The sequence below is a fragment of the Hypanus sabinus genome, chromosome 3 (assembly GCF_030144855.1).
Source record: "Hypanus sabinus isolate sHypSab1 chromosome 3, sHypSab1.hap1, whole genome shotgun sequence".
Lineage (NCBI taxonomy): Eukaryota > Metazoa > Chordata > Chondrichthyes > Myliobatiformes > Dasyatidae > Hypanus > Hypanus sabinus.
The window spans coordinates 132,164,895-132,187,126 of record NC_082708.1 but is presented as its reverse complement, the minus strand read 5'-3'; the positions used below and the strand labels follow the sequence as shown (position 1 = coordinate 132,187,126).

At 41.5% G+C, this 22,232-nt stretch overlaps 1 protein-coding gene across 1 annotated transcript in view; it reads left to right on the top strand.

Annotated features, from left to right (window-relative positions):
* Positions 1–9,156: 9,156 nt before the first annotated feature.
* elmod2 (ELMO/CED-12 domain containing 2) overlaps positions 9,157–22,232 on the top strand; it is a 33,133-nt gene continuing 20,057 nt past the window's right edge. Inside the window, exon 1 of the mRNA XM_059965160.1 lies at positions 9,157–9,259. The gene's annotated coding sequence lies outside the window, so the exon portion shown is untranslated. The remainder of the gene's footprint in view (positions 9,260–22,232) is intronic.

Here is a 22,232-nt window from a genome sequence, read left to right as displayed (position 1 = left end):
TTTCTAAAGGGTTCTATTTACATGGCACCTTTCACGATTGGGTGATCATAAAGCATCTTACATTCAAAGTGTAAGCATTAAAATAACATTTGATAAATCACACAACCAGATCTATTATTTTATTGGTAAAATCTGAAAATAAATAATGAGCAGCACATTAGTGACAATCTCTCCTTTGTTGTATGAAATCATTCTATGAATCTTTGCAACCATCTGGGAGTTCAGGCAGCATCTCCACACCCTTAGTAGTGCAAAAAGGGTCAGTCCGAATTATGTGCTCAAATCCATTGTATGGAACATTAAACTATAAATTCATAACTCAAATATTGTGAGAAAAATTTGTCAGCCCTGCGGAGGCAGGCACCTCTCAGTCTCCACCCAGCTAATAAGAGCCATCTGCCACTCATTTTCAACTCATCACCTGCAACCTATTTCAACCCAGCTCTCACCCACGGTCCTCGGTCACCCACCGAATCATTCAGCCTGAACCAGTTGCTCCTAGCCTTTAGTCAACTTGTTGCCTTGTCACATTAAGTATTTGTTCTCACTTGTTTTGTGGCCTCTTGTGGCTTGTTATTCTGCCGTTTATTTTTAAAGTCATCATGCACCACTAAATCATCTCTGCAGCTCTAAATTTCAGTCATGCCTCCCCTACATTTCCTGACAGGATATGCGAACCAGTGATGGACTTAGCAGAGTTTGCTCACATAAATGAAGTCATCCATCAAAACAAGTACATGATCCAGAAGCCACTGACCACCAGCTCACCACTCTCAACCAACTCTCTGCCTTGTTATATCAACGCTGCACCAGTCAACATCCTCCTTCTGAGCCCCGGATTCCAGTGCCCGAATTCTTCGATAGATCCCCAACCCAATGCTACAACTTCTCAACTTGGCCTTAGAGCTCCAGCTTTCTCTGTATTCTAAGGACTGAGTTGAGATTGCCTTTGTCATCTCTCTCTTACTGGGCTGCTGCTAACTGGGACAATAAAACCACTATTTGCATAAACTCACCACTGAGATGTACGTGGTTTTTGACCATCCAGCAAGTGGAAAGAAGGTAGCGGATCGGATACGTCACCTGTGTTCAGCTTCACACTCAGTGCTGGACTATGCTGCAGAGTGCAGCTGGACTGCAAAAGCACTTCTGACCCATTGCTATCACAGCCACTTGGAGCACTTGAAAGACAAGCTGTCTACTTGGGAGATGTCTACTGATCTTGAAAGCCTCATCACTCTGGCCAATCCTTATCGCTAAACGTCTTACAAAACGACCTTACAGATCACCAGCCAGAACCCGGTTCCATTCCCAGAACCTTTCCAACAGCCCAGCCATTTGTCAAGCCTTCATTAATGAAATCCTCTGAAACATGCTACACAGCTGTGTTCGTCTATCTTGAGTACATCCTCAACTTCTCCAAGGAACCCCAATACCACGTATGTCACACCCAATCAGTCCTTCAGTATCTCCTCGAAAACCAACTGTACTGCAAGTTAGAGGAATGCCAGTTTCACAGCCCAGTCACTTCCTTCCTGGATTATGTCCTTTCATCCAAAGATATAACCCTGGACCCAGAGAAAGCGCACACCATCATTGAATGGCCATAACCATGCTCCCTCAGTCAGAGTGCTTCCTGGGCTTCTCCAACATCTACTGCAGTTTTATCTAAAACTACAGCTAAATCACCTCTCCACTTGCCTCCCTCACCAAGTCACCTACCTCATGGATAACCTGGTCTGCTTCCATGGACCGCGCCTTTGAGGAGCTCAAGAGGCACTTCACTACTGCTCCCAATTTCTGCCATCCGAACCCCTCCAGACCTTCTGTGTTAGAAGTGGACGCATCTGACGTGTGCTGGGGTTACCAGTGAGTACCAGACAGAGAGGTACTAAGTTTTAAAGCACCTTTGTAGGGATGAACTTGTACAAGTTCATCTCTACAAAGGTGCTTTAAAACCTAGTTAAGCAGCATCCCAGACATACTCTCAAAGTTGCAAACATTGTTCTTATGAAAGGTCATAAACCTAAAATGTCAACTTAATTTTTCTTTCTACAGATGCTGCATGAATATTTGAATATTCCTGGCATTTTTTTCTGCTTTAATTAGAGCGATTGAATGTTGTTGAAGGGATTTGATTACAAGACGAAGGAAGTCTTTCTGGAATTGTACTGTTTCTTTCTGAGACTGCATCTTGAATACTGTGTAGTTTTGGTTTCCTTATCTATGAAAGGATGGACTTGAGATTAAGAGAGTGCTAAATCAATCCACAAGACTGGTTCTAGGATTGGCGGGCTTGCTCTACAAGGAGAAACTGAGTAGACTGGGACTATATTTTTTAGAGTTTAGAAAGGTAGGAGAGAGTTTCAAATTTTTAAAGGCTGCATGCAAGGAAGATACGTAAACTAGAATTGGGGTCACATCTCAGAATAAACAGTAGTGTAATGTTTTGGTACAGGTTTCACTTCTAATATTGTCGGGTATTTCATGAAATGAAGCAGTGTTTGGATTACTGTTAGAGATAAAGGATGCTTAGGAATATGGGCCATCCAATCAGGAGAAGGAATAGGGAGTTTCTAGAGAAGGCTTTGTGACTGACACCGGTGGTGGGTCTTTGTTCGGCAGGAGATGAAGAGAGAAGATGCTGGAAAGAACCGATTGCAGGATTCAATCCAGTGGGAAACGCGATTCAATGAAGCCAAGGCTCAGGGGTTTATTGAGGATTGGTGAATATGGTGAAATTTTGAGCTCCAACCTGTACACATTTGACTGTTTAATTATCATGGGCCCTTTTTGTTTCTTTTCCTTTACTAATTCTTTGGTTGTTAACACTCACAAATATACTTCTTTATAATTGTGTGCAGTGAGCGATCCATTATTTCATGCCGGCAGGCTATTGCAGGGCAGTAAATCGCACAATATCCACACAAACCGGAGTTTGGGTGGGCAAAACAGCCAAATCTCACGGATCTGGCAGGACCAAAGTTGTACACACTCTAGACGTACAAAGCTGGAGAAAGATGGGTTTTCTCAGCACTGAGTGTGGTGGCTATTAGCAAGGGGCTAAAGAACCTTTTCTAGAGATGTCCAGTAAAAAGGGGTTTCTGCAGCATCCAGGAACAAGATGAGAAATTTTCACACAAAGAATGATAACTCTTTGGAATCCTCTACACTAGAGACTGTCACTGAGTTAATTCAAAGCCATGGCGGTCATATTTATAAATAAATAAGAGAGTCAAGAGATATGAGAACAGTGCATGTAGAAAGTGAACATGAGTAGTGGAGCAGGCTTAAAGGGTCAAGTGGCCTGTTCCCACTCCCATTTCTTCTGCATATCAAGATTCTTGTGGAAATCAGAAAGTTGCTGTTCAATTATTTTCACCATCCCCATTCTTGTTTGGCACAAGATCTTTTCCCCTTGAAGCTTTTATAAAACCTCTTCTACACTAGCAGTCTCACCTAGTTTATAATCATCAGAAAATGTTAAATTATGTCATTTTATACCACAGGGATCTTTCAGAAAGCATTCCGCAAGTCCAAATATGCATCAACTGATTCCCCCAAATCCATCCTCAAAAGAACTCCAATGGACAAATAAAACATGAATTTCCCTCCAAAAATTCACATTGGCTCCAGCCTTCATTATAGATTCCAGTAATTTCTCTCCTTCTAGTAGTAACTGGAGGTTGATGCTTCTCCCTAGACCTCCTGTCCCATGACCCTCTCCCTTCTCCAACTCTCCAACTCTGTATTCCTTTTGCTGATCAACTTTCCAGATCTTAGCTTCATCCCTTCCCCTCCTGTCTTCTATCTTTTTGGATTTCCCACTCCCCCTCTCAAATCTCTTACTATCTCTTCTTTCAGTTAGTCCTGATGAAGGGTCTCGGCCCGAAACTTCAACTGTACTTCTTCCTATAGATGCCGTGTGGCCTGCTGCGTTCCACCAGCATTTTGTGCGTGTTGCTTGAATTTCCAGCATCTGCAGATTTCCTTGCGTTGATGCTTCTCTGTTCTGTTGCCATTTTTCTTAAAGTGGTGTCATATTTGCTACCTTCCAACTCCAAAACCCCCTGTCTGTAAAGCGAAGTTCTTGGATGTAGATCATTATATCTTTGGCGTTTATCTTCAAACTCCTCAATTTCTGTAGACCTTGTTTTGTCTAACACTTAGTTCCTTCAGTCCTCATTCTCACTCATCCCTTGTCAATCATAAGCCTGCTTGTCTCTTTCTGCAAGCGTGTCATATTTTCCCTGCATTAGGGAGTAGAGAAACAAAGTTAGACAATTTTTTTGTTAACAAGTGAAGGAAGAGAAATGGCCTTCCATTAAACGAACTGATACTTACAAGGCTTTAAAATTATAAGGTGTAACTGTGTAAACAAAGACCTTCTATTCTAACAGCAGCTGCCATGTTTTACCACATGGAGGCACTTGAGTTAACTGGACTGAAAATTGATTACTACATTTAAAAGGGCAATTATTGCTTTGTTCAATATTGAGGTGTTCTGGTATGAATCGGTGAAATACACAGGAGGGGGAGGGGAGGGGGAAAGATTGGTTCTTTGGAGTGTAGAACTAACTGGTATGGTATTAAAACATGAGAGATTTCGCAGTTAAGGTATGTGGAACCATTATGCTGATTGGCATAATATCCTTTATGTTGAACAAATGAATAGGACCATGGGAGGTCCATGACCAAATGAAAACAGAAAATGCTGGATACATATAGCAGGTCAGATGGCTTCTGTGGAAACAGAAAATTGATGTTTCCGATCCGGGACATCGCTTCATGTCTTGAAAAGAAGAAAACTAGTTAGTTGTAAGTATCAGAGAAGATGGGGAAGGAGTATGTGTAAAAAATTATTATTCTAATTGGTTAAAACCATAATGTTACATTTAAATATAGATTGAGCTTCTTTGTAATTTGTTACTAATAGCAAGACTGAAGGACATGCCTAGCAGGCAAGACTATAAAAAAGTACTCAACAAAAACAACAATGAAAGATTAAAAAAATAGCCAGTTCAGATACAAATGGAATGAAAGAGAGAGCAAAATGTGAAATGGAGTCAGTGTTACAGAGGCAGATGAACTTATACAATGTAACGAACTGCCTATACAAGACAGGGTATGAGGGTGTAGAAATTAGCTAGTCTATGAGCTTGTAATTGACATCAATAACCAGTCTTTCTCTTGAGATCCAGAAGAGTCAAAGATGAACTATAGGAAGGCAAGAGCTGTTGGAAAATGGTGTTCAACACCATCATCCCCTCAGTACCTACCACCAAGTTTCAAATTCAGAGGTCCGGATCATAACCTGGTTGATTGGAGGTATAGATCAAAGCTTTAAAGTCAATTAGAAATCCAAGAGTTGAGACCCAATGGCTGGAGTCGCAAGTCTGTGAAACTCCGTGAGTCCACTGGGTAAGTTGGGGTCCAGTGTATGCAAATCCATAACTCTGCCTCAGGCTGAACACCAACTCTGCCTGTCCTGGAGTTAGGGAACTGTGTATGTGCACGGGAGGGTGGTTGCGAGTGGGGCAGGAATGGGGCTTGTTTTGCTGTTGCTGCTTGGTATGTTCTGTTTTGTTGTGTTCTGTGATGTTCTGCTAAGCATGGTGGGCATTTTATGTTGGCACCAGGGTATGTGGCAACACTTGGGAGCTGCCCCCAGCAAATCCTTGTTGGTTGTCAATGGAAATCACACATTTCATAGTACTTCAATGTACATGCGCTAAATACATCTGAATCAGTACCTCCCTCTGCAGCTACATCTATGACTACCTTATCAGATCAATCAGTGTGGATTGGTAACATCTCCATGCTGACAATCAGCACAGCTGCATGTTGAAGATACATGCTTAGCCCACTCTCTCTACACCCATGAATGTCTATCCACAAATCGAGCACCATTTATAAATTTGTTAAAGACAACAATTTTGTTGGCTCAATCTCAGGTGGCAACGAGGCGGCGTTAAGGAAGGAGGTAGATTGATTGGTTTTGTAAAAACAACTTTTCATTCAATGTCAGGAGGACAAAATAATTGATTGTGGACTTCCAGAAGGGGAAATTGGGGAACACCCACCAATCTTCATTGAGGAGTCAGTGGTGGAAAGTGTGAGCAGCTTCAAGTTTCCTAGGCATCAAAATTTCAGAGATCTATCCAGGGCCCAACACATGAAGGCATACTTCATTAGGATTTGAAAAGATTTGGTATGCACCAAAGACATACCAAATGTAGTTTCACTGTGCTACTGCCATAAAACAACAAAGTTCATGTCATACAATAACAAATCTAATTCTGATTCATTTGCAATTCATTGTGCAATTAATTTATTTACAGGTCCTCCCCAGGTTAAGAATGCCCAGCCTATACATAGAATCAAGCATTTGGGGGTCCAGCAGAATAGATTTATTAGTTGCTGCAGGCATCTTCAGCTGGGTGGAACAGAGCATTTCCATGTGCCTTCTCTCCCCAACCATCAGCCATGACAACAATGCTATGCAGGTTTGGAAACACTTAACAGACTCACCCACTCACTGAGTCAGTGAGAACAGCTGGCAGCCACTCTTCCTACATGTGCTGGCTCTCCTATCACAGCTGTTTCTGTGCCCCCTTTCCACACACTTTGTATTATGAATAGCTTCTGGGAATGGAAACCTGTTGTAATTTGGGGAGGACGTGAACCTTGTCATTACTGTGACCATTCAAGCACAGTGTCCTTAATTTTTATTGATTTTAATATCTTTCTGTACAGAGCCCATTGTTGCTCCAGTTACGTTTTTGCCATCTACAAACCCCATTTCCAGAAAAGTTGGGATATTTTCCAAAATGCAATAAAAACAAAAATCTGCGATATGTTAATTCACATGAACCTTTATTTAGCTGACCAACAATCATTTTAATAACTTTCCTTTTAATAACACTTTTTAATCGTTTTGGAACTGAGGATACTAATTGTAGTAGATTTGCAATTGGAAATTTTGCCCATTCTTGCTTGATATAAGACTTCAGCTGCTCAACAGTCCGTGGTCTCCATTGTCTGATTCTCCTCTTTATGATGCGCCATACATTTTCAATAGGAGATAGATCTGGACTGGCAGCAGGCCAGTCAAGCACACGCACTCTGTGTCTACAAAGCCACGCTGTTGTAGCCCATGCAGAATGTGGTCTGGCATCGTCCTGCTGAAATAAGCATGGATGTCCCGGGAAGAGACGTCGCCTTGATGGCAACATATGTCTTTCTAAAATCCTAATATACGCCTCAGAGACAATGGTACCTTCACATACATGCAACTCACCCATACCGTGGGCCCTGGTGCACCCCCATAGCATCACAGATGCTGGTTTTTTGCACCTTTCGCTGATAACAATCAGGATGGTCGTTTTCATCTTTGGCACTGAGAACTTGACGCCCGTTTTTTCCGAAAACTAGCTGAAATGTGGACTCATCTGACCACAGCACACGGTTCCACAGTCTTTCGGTCCATCTGAGATGAGCTCGGGCCCAGAGAACTCGCCAGCGTTTCTGCATTGAGTTGATGTATGGCTTCCTCCTTGCGTAATACAGTTTCAAGTTGCATTTCTGGATGCAGCAATGGACTGTTAAGTGACAATGGTTTTCCGAAGTACTCCTGAGCCCAGGTGGCTGTAATTGTCACAGTAACATGACGGTTTCTTAGGCAGTGCCGCCTGAGGACTCAAAGATCACGCGCATTCAACAGTGGTTTCTGACCTTGCCCTTTACGCACTGAGATGTCTCTGAATCTTTTCACAATGTTATGTACTGTAGATGTTGAAAGACCTAAATTCTCTGCAATCTTGCGTTGGGAAATGCTCCCTTTGAACTAACAATTCTCTCACGAATTTTGGCACAAAGGGGTGAGCCATGACCCATCCTTGCTTGTAAAGACTGAGCCTTTGATGGATGCTACTTTTATACCCTGTCATGATACCTCACCTGCTACCAATTAGCCTGCTTAATGTGGAGTCTTCCAAACCGGTGTTACTTGAATATTCTGTGCACTTTTCAATCTTATTTTAACTCTGTCCCAACTTTTGTTGAGTGTGTTGCAGCCAGCAAATTCTAAATTTGTGTATATTTACAAAATACAATTTAAGATGGTCAGTAAAACTATTGAAAATCTTTTCTTTGTACTTTTGTCAGTTAAATAAAGGTTCACATTAATTAACATATCAGATTTTTGTTTTTATTGTATTTTGGAAAATATACCAACTTTTCTGGAAATGGGGTTTGTATTTATTTCATTTACTCCTTTTCCAACTCCCTCTTCATGCTTTGGCTCTGTCTTATTTTAATTCCTTTAATATTCCCATTCTCCTGCCAAACTGGTTGAAACTCTCCCAAAAACATTAGTAAACACCCCCTGTAAAAATATTAATCCTGGTCCTAAACAGGGGCAACCCCACCTCGTAGTTCAGGTTCTACTTTGCTAATAAACAGCTCCAATGCCTGAGAATTCCACAGCCCTTCGCCCACACCAGCAACAGCCAGTCATCTGCTTCAACCTCCCTCCTCAGCATATGAACACGGGATGTATGTTCAAAGTAAATTTATTATCAAAGTACATATATACAATTCTGAAATTCTTTTTCTTGCAGGCACACTCAATAATAAATCCAATAACCATAATAGAATTAATCAAAGACCGTACTGACAGGGCAGACAACCTGTGTGCAAATGACAACTCTACAAATGCAGAAAGAGGAATCATAATAACAAATAAGCAATAAATATCGAGAACAGTTCTTGAAAGTGAGCTGACAGTTCAGTGATGGGGCGAGTGAAGTTATCCCCTCTGATTCATGAGCCTGATGGTTAACGTGTAATAACTGTTCCTGAACATGGTGGTGTGGGTCCTGACGCTCCTGTACTGTACCTTCTTCCTGAAAACAGTAGCGAGAAGAGAGCATGGCCTGGCTATGTGCGCTAATCCTGAGATTATAACATTTGAATTCGTGCGTTTGAACCGCTTTCCCAACTCCCTAAACAATGAAAATCCTGCAACTAAAGACACAATTTTACTGGAACTCATCAGCACGCAGAGGACTAAAAGAACCAGACAGCCTGTTACCGCCATTGCGGCGCGCACACTTCAGCGGGCTCGAGCGGGCGGGCGGGCGCGTTCGGCGGCGGCTGGGTGACGCATTTCCGGCCGCTGTTGGCCTGGTGACGGAGATTGATTGAGGAGAAGCTTGAGCGGCTGAGAAAGTTAATTGGAGCCCCCACCCCCCGGCCTGTGAGTAAAAGGAGCTCCGTCTCCCCCTCTGTGTTACTAAAGAGCATCTAGCCATGTTATTTGCTGCACGGGAAATAGTTTTCTGTCTCCGGGGGTTACACTGTCGGGATACCTGGAGAAGGCTGCAAACTTGTTGAATTAATCGCTGTCGCCCCCTCACCTGATACGAGGGCCGCTTATACAGAACAGCTCCCGTCATGGGAAACGTTTCTGAAAATTACTTAAATTAAGTGGATTCATCCTACGCTGTCTGCGTTTGCTGCATGTCCCAAATGACGGGAGTTACAGGAATGTAGTACTGAGTTTTTTTTTATTATTTTTACAAGACATCTGTTTAAACTAATTGTACTTTAAGCGTCAACGTATTTGGTGCTCGAATTACTCCCGCGTTTGTTAAATTCTAAAATCTAATTGCAAGTTACTTTTACTAAAGGGCGAACAGATTAGCTTGGAAGTTAATTTCTAATCCTGACTCCTGAAAACTTTTAACAGCAATGGTTAAGTGTATCAATGGACAGACCGTATTCAAGGATTATGTTTCGAAAATCATCCACTCTTTTGGAAATCAGAGAAGTTGATGCTGTTACTCTATTGATTGGATCATCTTTGAATTCTGATGAACAGTTCTGAGCACTACATCATGAGTAGTATTCATGGAATCCACACATTTAACACAGCAATATTATAAACAAGTATATTCCCTGGAATTTGATCAGTTTTTAAAATATTGAGGGGAAGTAAACATCGTCTTTTCCATTCATTGGGGAGTCTTGGGCTAAGAAAATACAGTTTAAAAGTTAGAACCAGGCCTTTCAGTTCTGATTTCCAAAAAGCTAGTAAAAACATGCAAGACACCTGCAAGTGATAGTTGTTTGTTATGTGATAGTTTTACATCTGATATTGTTCTTTTAATCAATATAAGTGACCATATGGACATGCCTAACAGAAGAACTCTGATCTTAAACGGAACACAAAAGATAGCAGAAACATGCTACCCTGTAGCCTGTCTCACCATGATTCCTTTCATATTTGATCCCTCAATCCTTTGATCTTTGAAGAAAGCGAGGTACCTCTGCTTTAAGTATTTTGAATGAACTAGCCTCCACCACACTCTGGGGCAGAGAATTCCAGAGTTTTGCCACATGTTCTGAGAAAAAACTTCTCTGTATCTCACTTTTAAATGATTGTCCTATTATTTTGAATTTGTGTCCTTGATCATGTTTCTACTCTTTCTTAGCAATTTAACATTTATCCTGTTACACTAGTTTAGGACTTCCCATGGTTCAATAAGATCATCCCTATTCTTCTAAACTCCGAACAGTACAGACCCAATCTGTTTTGGCTTTGGGACCATTCCCTCATCTCAAGAATAGCTTTGTAAATTTCTCTTGAACTGCTTTCAATGCTACTATATCCTTTCTTAAAGTGAGTTGAACTCCACATGTGGCCTTGTCAATGTTTTCAAGGGTAATATGGTCTCCTGTTGTTTTTATAGAGTGTGTAATTGCAATTTCAGTGGTATATAACGTGGGGGGGGGCGCAGGCAGGTCTAATTAGTTTTGCACCATTGTGGACAGCTGAATCTCTTATCTTTTGCAGTATTACAAGGCATTACATTGTTCAGCTGTTTAGTTTTCTTCCCTAAGTTTGTAACTAAATGTTTTACCTAAAATTGTAAGTGAAATGTAACGGTAATCTAGGACTGAAGGGGGCAAACCAGCTATACTGTTGGTCAGTACTAAATCATGAATACTACTCTGATGAGGATAAACAACATAAACGTGAGATTCTGCAGATGCCAGAAATTCAGAGCAACACACACAAAATGCTGCTGGAATTCAGCAGGTCAGGCAGCATCCAAGGAAATTAATAAACAGTCGATGTTTTGGGCCGAGATCCTTCTTCAGGACTGGAAAGGAAGGGAGAAGACGCCAGAATAAAAAGGTGTGGGGGAGGGGAAGGAGGATGATGATAAGTGGAAGTCAGGTGACTGGGAATGGTAAAGGAGAGGAAGGGACCTGATAGGAGATGAGAATGGACCTGGGAGAAAGGGAAGGAGGAGAAGGAAAGTGATAGGTAGGGGTGGAGAAGAGCTAAAATGGGGAATAGAAGAAGAGGGAAGAATTTTTTTCATTGGAAGGAGAAATTGAAGTCCACGCCATCAGGTTAGAGGCTATCCAGAGGGAATATGAGATGTTGCTTCTCCACCCTAAGAGTGGCCTCAGTGTGGCAAAAGAGGAGGCAATGGACCAACGTGTTAGAACAGGAATGGGGATAGGAATTAAAATAGATGGTAACCGGGAAATTCTGCTCTTGGCAGATGGAGCGGGAATGCTAAACAAAGTGGTCCCCCAATTTACATTGGGTTTTACCAATGTAGAGGAGGCTGCATTGGGAGCAGTGAATGAGTCGATGACCCCAACAGATTCGCAGGTGAAATGTTGCCTCACCTGAAAGAACTGTTTGGGGCTCTGAATGGAGGTAATGGAGAAGATAAATGGGCGAGTGCAGCATTTTAGTTGTTTGTGGGGCTGTATGCAAGAGGGAGATTAGTGAGGTGAAACGAATAGACTAAGGAACCACCGAGGGAGACTGACATGGTAGAATAGGAATGGAGACAAGAATTAAAATTGTTGGCCATTGGGGAAATTCCACCCTTGGTGGACGGAGCAGAGGTGCTTGACATAGCAGTTCCCAATTCACGTCGGGTTTCACCAATGTAGAGAAGGCTGCATCAGGAGCACTGGATACAAGCAATGGAAGTGCTACACTAGCATAATGATATTATGCTGTCTGAAATGCTGAGTTCCTGCAGCTTGTTGTGTGGTGCTCAAAATTTCCAGCGTCTTCAGAATCTCTTGTGTCTACAATATGTGGCAGCAGAATTTTGTATACCCTTGTATTTACAGGAGGCAGTTATTGGGGTGATGTCATCAGGAAGTGTATTTAGTGAGGAAATGGTCATGGATAGTGAGTGTTTGGTCCAAGTTTGCAGAAAGAGTGTTGTTATCAATGAATAAGGATTGGAGTTTAGTGTGAATGGAAATACTGTAATAAATCCCTACTGTTATATTTAAAGGAATCCAGATATAATTGTTTGAGGGGACTTGAGGGGAAGAATATCTGGTTACATAAGCACAAAAACATGGAAACAAAAGTACAGCATTTAGTGACTGTTCTGCCATCCAGCAATATCATGTTTGATCTTTTACCTCTGTGCCACTTAACAGCAGTAGCCTCATATGCTGAATTTCCCATCAAAAGTCTATCAGTCCTTGCTATGAAAATACTGAGCCTTCGAAAACCATCTTGGTAGAGAATCCCCACAGCATTTGGCGACCCTGTGGTCTCTGTCTCAGAGGCTGATGCCAGAACATCCTTCAAGACGAACCCTCACAAAGCATCTAGCACCAATGGTAAATCTTACGGTACCGAAAACCTGAGCTGACCAACTGGTTGGTGTGTTCAAAGACATCTTCAGCTTCTCACTGCTGCAGTAAGAAGTTCCAATCTGTTTGAAAAGGGCAATAATCATACTGATCTCCACGAAGAGCAGGGTGAGCTCCTCAACAATTTTTGCTCAGTAACACTTACATCTGCTTTAATGAAATGCTTTGAGGAGGTGGTCATGGTTAGAATTAACTCTTTCCTGAGCACAAGCTGCACCCACTGCAGTTTACTCCCACTACAACTGGTCTACAACAGACACAATCTCACAGAGTCTCTGCTCAGTCTTAGACCACCTGATGCAATATCTATGTCAAAAACTGCTGTTTATGATTACAACTCTACCTCATTAGGAGTTTGAGATTTGGTGTGTCACCAGAGGTTCTAGCAAATTTCAACAGATGTACCACAGAGACCATTCTGACTGGTTGCATTGTTGCCTGGTATGGAGGCTCCAATAAACAGGATCAAAAGAGGTTGGAATACCTATGCTGGTCTGCTAGTTACAGATCAGTGTGCAATAGAATCACACCCTCAGTTCTAATCAAAAGGTCCAAAATCTGGGCCTCTGTACCTCTCACGGAGTCACAGAATATGTCGTTTACAGGGTGAAATGTGAAGACTTCAAGTCTGTTTTTGCTATTGCTTTGCTCACACTTGAGTGTTCGGTGGCGGGTGCCGATGCTTTTTTTTCCGGTGGGTGGAGGGGGGTTTGTTGCTTGCTGCCGCTTACATGTGGGAGGGAGGGGAGCTGGGTGGAATCATTGGGGTTTATCTGTCGTTCATTCTTTGGGGCACTTCTCTGTTTTCATGGATGCTTGCAAAGAAAAAGCGTTTCAGGATGTATATTGTATACATTACTCTGACAATAAATTGGACCTTTGAACCTTTGTCACCAAAGACTCACAAGCATCTACAGATGTACGATGAACAGCATTCTAACTGGTTGCATTACTTCCGGGGTGTTTAGGTGTGACTCGAGGTGTACTCTCAATGGATACGATTAAATACTCCCTTTTCAGCCTGATATAGCTAAAAAGCACAACTGCTTCCAAGGTCAGTACAGTCAACAAAGATGTCTTAATGCATTTAAAACAAACTTAAAACCAACGGAAACAACACCAATTGTGTTTGGAAGTGCCCACGGAGGACACCTCAGAGGAAGCGTGGGCATAGGTCAGGATTACAAGTGCTTTTAAAGAAATGGGGTCTTAAACTCCCTATACTGACTATCTTGCTGGCGAATGTGCAGTCTCTGCTGAATAAAATCGATGATCTCAGAGCCAGGGTGCTGAATCAGAGGGACATTAGGACCACACGTGTCCTTTGTTTCACGGAATCCTGGTTAACCCCTTCCATACTGGATGCAACGATCCAGATGGACGGGTTTACTGTACACCGTCAGGATAGATCTATAGAGTCTCTCAAAAGCAGAGGTGGAGGAGTATGCCTCATGATCAATTCTTGGTGCACAAATATATCAGTGCTGTCCCAATTCTGCTCACCAGACCTGGAATATCTAGCAGTAAAAGAGCCTTCCTTTTTACCTACCATGGGAGTTCTCTAGTGTCATTTTGGTAGCAGTTTACATTCCACCTCAGGCCAATGTCAAGCAGGCTTTAGATGATCTGAGTAATGGGATCAACATGCACGAAACCGCACCCTAACACCTTCACCATAATTTTGGGAGATTTTAACCAGGCCAGTCTGAAAAAATCACTAAGCAACTACCATCAGCAGATCACTTGTAATACCAGAGGAAACAACACACTGGACCATTATTACACCACCATCAAGGATGTCTACTGTGCTATTCCACACCCTCACTTCAGGAAGTCTGATCACTTGTCTGTATTTCTACTCCCTGAGTATAGGCAGAGACTGAAGACTGCAGCACCAGCGGTGAGGACTGAGAAGGTAAGGACGAGGGAAGTACATGAGTGCCAACAGGATTGCTTTGAATTGGCAGACTGGACTGTATTCAGGGATTCATCTTCGAACCTGGATGAGTATGCTGCAGTTGTTACCGACTTCATTAAAATCTGTGTGGATGAGTGTGTACATTCCCAAACCAAAAGCTGTGAATGAATCAGGAGGTATGTCATCTGCTGAAGGCTAGATTTGTGACATGCAAGTCTGGCAACCCAGGCCTATACCAGAAAACCAGGTATGATTTGTGGAGGGCTAATTCAAGGGCGAAGAGACAATTACGAATGAGGTTGGAGGTGACTTTAGATGCACAGCAAATCTGGCAGGATTTGCAAGACAATACTTCCTACAAAGCGAAACCCAACAGCATGAATGGCAGAGATGCTTCCCTACCAGATGAACTCAATGCCTTCTCTGCATGCTTTGAAAGGGAGAACACAACTACAGCTGTGAAGATCCTTGCTGCACTTGATGACCTTGTGATCTCCATCTCAGAGGCCAATGTTCGGCTGTCTCTAAAGAGAGTGAACCCTTGCAAGGCGGAAGGTCCCGATGGAGTACCTGGTAAAGCTCTGAAAACCTGTGCCAACCAACTAGTGGGATTATTCAAGGACATTTTCAACCTCTGACTGTTATGGACGGAAGTTCCCATTTGCTTCAAAAAGGCAACAATTATACCAGTGCCTAAGAAGAATAATGTGGGCTGCCTTAATGACTATCACTCCCTAGTATTCACATCGACAGTGATCAAATGCTTTGAGAGGTTGGTCATGACTAGACTGAACTGCTTCAGCAAGGATCTGGACCCATTGCAATTTGCCTGTTGCCACAATAGGTCAACGGCAGACGCAATCTCAATTGCTCTCCACATGGCTTTAGATCACCTGGACAACACAAACACCTTCATCAGGATGCTATTCATTGAATATAGCTCGGCATTTAATACCATCTTTCCCACAATCCTGATTGAGAAGTTGTAGAACCTGGATCTCTGTACCTCCCTCTGCAACTGGATCCTCTACTTCCTAACCAGAAGACTACAATCTGTACTGGTTGGTGATAATACATCCTCCTTGCTGCTGATCAACACTGGCGCTCCTCAGGGGTGTGTGCTTAGCCCACTGCTTTACTGTCTATATACACATGACTGTGTGGCTAGGCATAGCTCAAATACCATCTATAAATTTGCTGACGATACAACCATTGTTGGTAGAATCTCAGGTGGTGACGAGAGGGCGTACAGGAGTGAGATATGCCAACCAGTGGAGTGGTGCTGCAGCAACAACTTGGCACTTAATGTCAGTAAGACGAAAGAGCTGATTGTGGACTTCAGGAAGGGTAAGACAAAGGAACACCGACCAATCCTCATAAAGGGATCAGAAGTTGAGAGAGTGAGTAGCTTGAAGTTCCTGGGTGTCAAGATCTCTGAGGATCTAACCTGGCCCCCAACATATTGATGTGGTTATAAAGAAGGCAACACAGACAGTAGCTATACTTTATTAGGAGTTTGAAGAGATTTGGCATGTCAACAAATACGCTCAATAACTTTTATAGTTGTACCGTGGAGAGTATTCTGACAGGCTGCATCACTGTCTGGTATGGAGGGGCTACTGCACAGGACCAACAGAACCTGCAGAAGTTTGTAAATCTAGTCAGCTCCATCTTGGGTACTAGCCTACAAAGTACCCAGGACATCTTTAGGGAGCAGTGTCTCAGAAACACGGAGTCCATTATTAAGAGCCTCCAGCACACAGGACATGGCCTTTTCTCACTGTACCATCAGGTAGGAGGTATAGAAGCCTGAAGGCACACACTCAGCGATTCAGGAACAGCTCCTTCCCCTCTGCCATCCAATTCCTAATAAACGGACTTTGAATATTTGGACACTACTTCACTTTTTTAAAAAATATACAGTATTTCTGTATTTTGCGTGTTTTTTAATCTATTCAATATATGTAATTGATTTACTTATTATTTTTTTTCTCTCTCTGCTAGATTATGTATTGCATTGAACTGCTGCTGATAAGTTAACAAATTTCACGTCACATGCTGGTGATAATAAATCTGATTCGATTCTTATCATCTGGTATGAAGGGGGCTCTGCAAAGGATTGGAAAAAGTGGCAGAAGTTTGTAAACTTAGCCAGCTCCATAATGGACACTAGTCTCCCCAGGATCAAGGTCACCTCCAAAAGGAGATGCCTGAAAAAGATGGCATCCATCATTAAGGACTCTGATCACCCAGGACATGCTGTCTTCTCATTGGTACCATCAAGGAGGAGGTACAGGAGTCTGAAAATACACACTCAAAGTTTCATGAACAGTTTCTTCCCTACCACCATCAGATTTCTGAACAGACAATCAGTCCATGAACACTATCTTACTATTTGTTTTGCTCTTTTTGCACAACTTATTTAATTTTTTACATGTATTTCTTATTGTAATTTATACTTTTTTTCTTATGTAGTTTAATATACCACTGTTGTAAGCAACACATTTCACAACATATGCCAGTGATATTAAATCTGATTCTGATTTTGACTCTGAAGCTGCAAAGGGTTGTTGACTCAATCACAGGCACAACCCTCCTTCCTTGTAATCGAGAACATCTTGAAAAGGCGGCATCCATCATTACGGACTCTCATCACCCAGGATACGCACTCTTCTTATTACTGCTATCAGGGAAGAGGTACAAGAGCCTAAAGACACACACTCAATGCTTTACGAACAACTTCTTCTCTCTGCCATTTGATTTCTGTAGTTCATGAAACCATGAGCACTACCTCAGTGTTCATCTTTTGCACTATTTATTTATTTTATTGTAACTTAAGTTTTTTTTTGTTTTCTGCTGTACAGCTAAAACAAAACAACAAACTTCACAAAATATGCCAGTGATGATAAACCTGATTCTGATTCTGAATTCCAAAGATTCATAATCCTCTGAGTGAAGGTGTTTGAATGGCAGAATGGCAGACTCTGTTATCCCTGGTTGTAGGAATTTTAGCCTGAGGGAACTTAAGCACACTACCCTGACAAGCTTTATAAGGATTTTGCATATTTCTTTGTGATTAACTCCTGCATTTGTTTCCCCGCCACCCCCTCCCCCACACTGGGTCTAAAATTCACAGTATAGGCCTGATCAGAGTAATTCTGCTGAAGATGAACCCATTATTTCAGGGACTTTTGCTGCACTTTGTCACAAGTATGAGTATATTTACTACAGAGTCTTGCTTGACTCTGTGTAATTGCAGCAGGATACTTACTCTTGTCTTGTACTCATCCTTTGGTAGTGCCTTTTGACCTATTACCACTTTTCTATTGGATTCTACCAATGCCAGATTAATTAATCTGCAGTTCCTCTTTTTCTATTTTGTTCCTTTCTGAAATTATAAAGTTGCATTTCAAACCTTCTAATTTGTGGTTACTGTTCTTGAATATGTGAAGTTTTTGGGAGATGCGAATCATCCTCTGATTCACTGCTCTTCAAACCCTAAGTATACAGGTCAACAGATTCTGAGGATCTTTTAGACTCGTTAATTTCTCCAGTACTACATTTTTTATTAAAGCTGACTTGTTAGGGGTTCATATTCAATCTCGATTATAGTCCATCACTTGTTTTCAGGAGGCTTACTATGTCTTTATCCCCTTCATTTGCTTGTATCAGCCTACAGAGAAAATGTATTAGTGCGGCTAATCTTTTTAAACATCTTTAGAAGTTCTTGGAGTCTTTCTTGTTTAATATGAGCTTTAACTTGTATTCCACTTCTTTCCTTTGCTGAAATCTGAAATTTTCTCCACCTAAGGCTTGATTTAGCAAGATATTTTATTTATCTTGAAAACCACGGCTACAGCACATTTCCTATTTTTTGCTGTCTTAAAGGAATATATATATATATATAACTTTTAAATTGATAGCCATTGTTCAGTTGTTATCTTATCTTTTGAATGCAGTTCACAATTGTGTCACGATCAATTGCCTAGTCATTGCTTTTGTAGTTTGCTTTGTTCATATTTCAGATCCTATTTGAAATTAGTTCAGTTTTCCATTTCACATCCATCCTTGTTACATGCACTCCTAACTTACACCCTGTCTTTATCATAAGTTTTGTAGAGGCCTCTGTACAATTCATGAAGTTTGAGCAAGAGTTGCTGACCTAAATAATTAACTAGGTTCTCTCTACAGATGCTGTTTGACTATCAGCATTCTTCTAGCATTTCTGTTTTGTTTCAGATTCCAGAACCTGTAGCTCACATTCTGGCATTTTCTCTCTTTGATGCTCCACCCAAAATGATTTGATGATTTTTCTGAGCTAAGATCCTTCCTCTCTCCTGCCTTTTTCTCAGTCTTCAATATCAAGGCTACCAGCCTCCTTTTATCTTTTTAAAATTTCTTCTAAAAGTCATTGTCCTACAATATTGAACTCCTAATCTTAGTCACTTTATGATTTTATCTCTGTATAACCTATTCATTTGTAGCCATTTATATGGTTAATCCATCTTGCCTTGCACCCTTAACTCCTGGTGGAGTCATCGGGGCGTCATCATGACAAGCTTTGCACCAGTCTGTTTCCCTCTGTCATGGTTGTGTGCCAGAGTCTGGGTCACCGCAAATGCTTTCCCTGTCCATTCTTTAATGTTGTCCATCCATCTTTTCCTCTGTCTGCCACTCCTTCTTTTCCCCTCCACAGTTCCTTGTAGAACAGTCTTCATCTATCTTGTAACAAATATTGCATTCTCTTAAATAAATACCTTTCAGTTTGTCTATAGTAATATTGCTTTGCTCCACTCTTTAACTCTCTAATTTCTCTTCACCAAAATCTTGCTGTCTTTCCTCTTTGCCACCAACCCCAATATCCAACTCCCTCCCTCCCCCATGTGGATATCAAGATATCAAGTAAATAAGCTGGACTGCAGAGAAAATAAAAGCTTTGGCAAAATCTTTTGTTGGCAAAATCTCAGATGGAGATGAGAGGGCATACAGGAGCAAGATTTACCAGCTAGTTGAGTGGTGTTGCAGCAACAACCTTGCATTCAATATTGGTAGGATGAAAGTGCTCATCATGAACTTAAGGAAGGTTAAGACTAGGGAACACAAACCAATCCTCTTAGAGGGATCAGAAGTAGAGAGAGTGAGCAATTTCAAGTTCCTGGGTGTCAAGATCTCTGAGAATCTAACCTGATCCCAGCATATTGATGCAGCTATAAAGAAGGCAAGTCAGTAGCTATATTTCATTAGGAGTTTGAAGATATTTGGTTTGTCACTTAAAACACTCAAACTTCTATAGTTGTACCTGGGAGAACATTCTGACAGGCTGCCAGGCTGCATCACTGTTTGGTATTGGTGGTGGTGGGGGGGGGGGGGGGGTTCTACTGCACAGGACTAAAAGAAGCTCCAGAAAGTTATAAAATTAGTCATTTCCATCTAGGGTACTAGCCTCCGTGGTATCTAAGACATCTTCGAGAAGTGGTGCCTCAGAAAGGCAGCATCAAATATTAAGGATCACCATCACCCAGCGCATGCTCTCTTCTCATTTAATTTGCCTTTTTTTGACCAATTTGTAGAAAATCGTTTTCACTTTAACATGTCAAAGAAGCCAAATTAAATCCACTGTGATTCAATGTTGTACAAGAATAAAACATGAAAACTTATGGGGCGGGGGGGGGGGAATATTTTTTATAGGCACTGTATATACTTACTGTAATTGATATATTAATTACTTTTTTCTTTCTGTATCATCATGTTTTGCATTGTACTGCTTTTGCTGTCAAGAAATTTCATGACACATGCCAGTAATAATAATTCTGATTCTCAATATCTTTTGTACTTCAGTCTTCAACACACATTTCTTCTAATAGTTCTAATATTTGCATAGATTTGCTGGAATAACTGCCAGCAAAATGCTCAGCCATCTACTTCTATTGACAACAACAATAGTTTATCTTCCTTATTGGAGAGTATGTTTTGTATTGTTTCATTCATTTCACTTCAGTGAAAAGTGGTTGAGCTATTTTTAGGATTTGTCATGGAATAGTACAATTACAGTACAGTAAAGCAACAGGCCTTTTGGTCCACTGTGTCTATTACACCCATCATGCACATCTACTAGTCCCACTTACTTACATTAATTTCGTATCACTCTATTACTTCCACCTACTCCTCTGGTAGCTCATTCCAGAATCCAACAACTCTTTGTGTGGAAAAAATTTACCCCTCTAATCTCCTTTAAACCTTCCCCACCTCAGCCTAAATGGTTTTGGACCCCCCCTCTCCACCTTTGGAAACAGAATCAGCTGTTAATGCTTTTCATACTTTTATCCACCTCTATCATGTCACCTCACAGCTCCAGGGAAAGCAGACCCATCCAACCCATCTGTCAGGCCTCCCAATCAAATGCTCCTTTTAATTCACAATCTCCAATCTTGGCCTAGGCTGGAAGTCTAAGCTTACAAAAGACTGACTTGTTGTAATACAAACATATCTGCTTGCCATCCTTTTCATTTTCTGGCTTTGCAGGAGAAGACAGAGAGTAGTAGTGATGGGCTGCCTCTCTGACTGGAGCCCTGTGACTAGCGGTGTGTCGCAGGAATCGGTGCTGGATCCTTTGTTGTTTGTCATCTATATGAATGTTCTGGATGATAATGTGGTTAGTTGGATCAGCAAATTTACAGAGGACACCAAGATTGGGGGTTGTAGTGGACAGTGAGGAAGGCTATCGTGGCTTGCAGAGGGATCTGCACCAGCTGGAAAAATGGGCTGAAAAATGCAGATGGAATTTAATGCAGACAAGTGCAACATTTTGCACTTCAGTAGGACCAACCAGGGTAGGTCTTGCACAGTCAATGGTAGAGCACTGAGGAGTGTGGTAGAACAAAGGGATCTGGGAATACAGGTCCATAATTTGTTGAAAGTGGCATCACAAGTAAATGGGGTCATAAAGAAAGCTTTTGGTACGCTCCTTCATAAATCAATGCATGGAATACAGAAGATGGGATATTATGTTGAAGTTGTATAAGATATTGGTGAGGCCTAATTTGGAGTATTGTGTGCAGTTTTGGTTACCTACCTACACGAAAGATGTAAACAAGGTTGAAAGAGTGCAGAGAAAATTTACAAGGTTGTTTAGAATGTAGAAGATTGAGAGAAGATTTGATAGAGGTATACAAAATTATGAAGGGTATCAATAGGGTAAATGTAAGCAGCTTTTTCCACTCAGATTGGGTGGGACTACAACCAGAGGTTAAGGATTAAGGGTGAGAGGTGAGAAGATTAAAGGGAACATGAGGGGAAACCTCTTCACTCAGAGGGCTGTGAGAGTGTGGAATGAGCTGCCAGTGCAAGTGGTCCATGCGAGATGGATTTCAATGTTGAAGAGAAATTTGCTAGGTACATGGATAGTAGGGATATGGAGAGCTATGGACCTAGTGCAGGTCGTTGGGGGTGGACAGTTTAAATGTTTCTGTGCTGCACTTCTCTATTACTCTATAATTAATAAGGTGACTTTAAATCTTACCTTATTCATCAGGAATATCATTCCAAGTTCCCATTTCCTTTATTTCATTGTTGTATTCCACTACATGGATCCTATCACAGCAATATT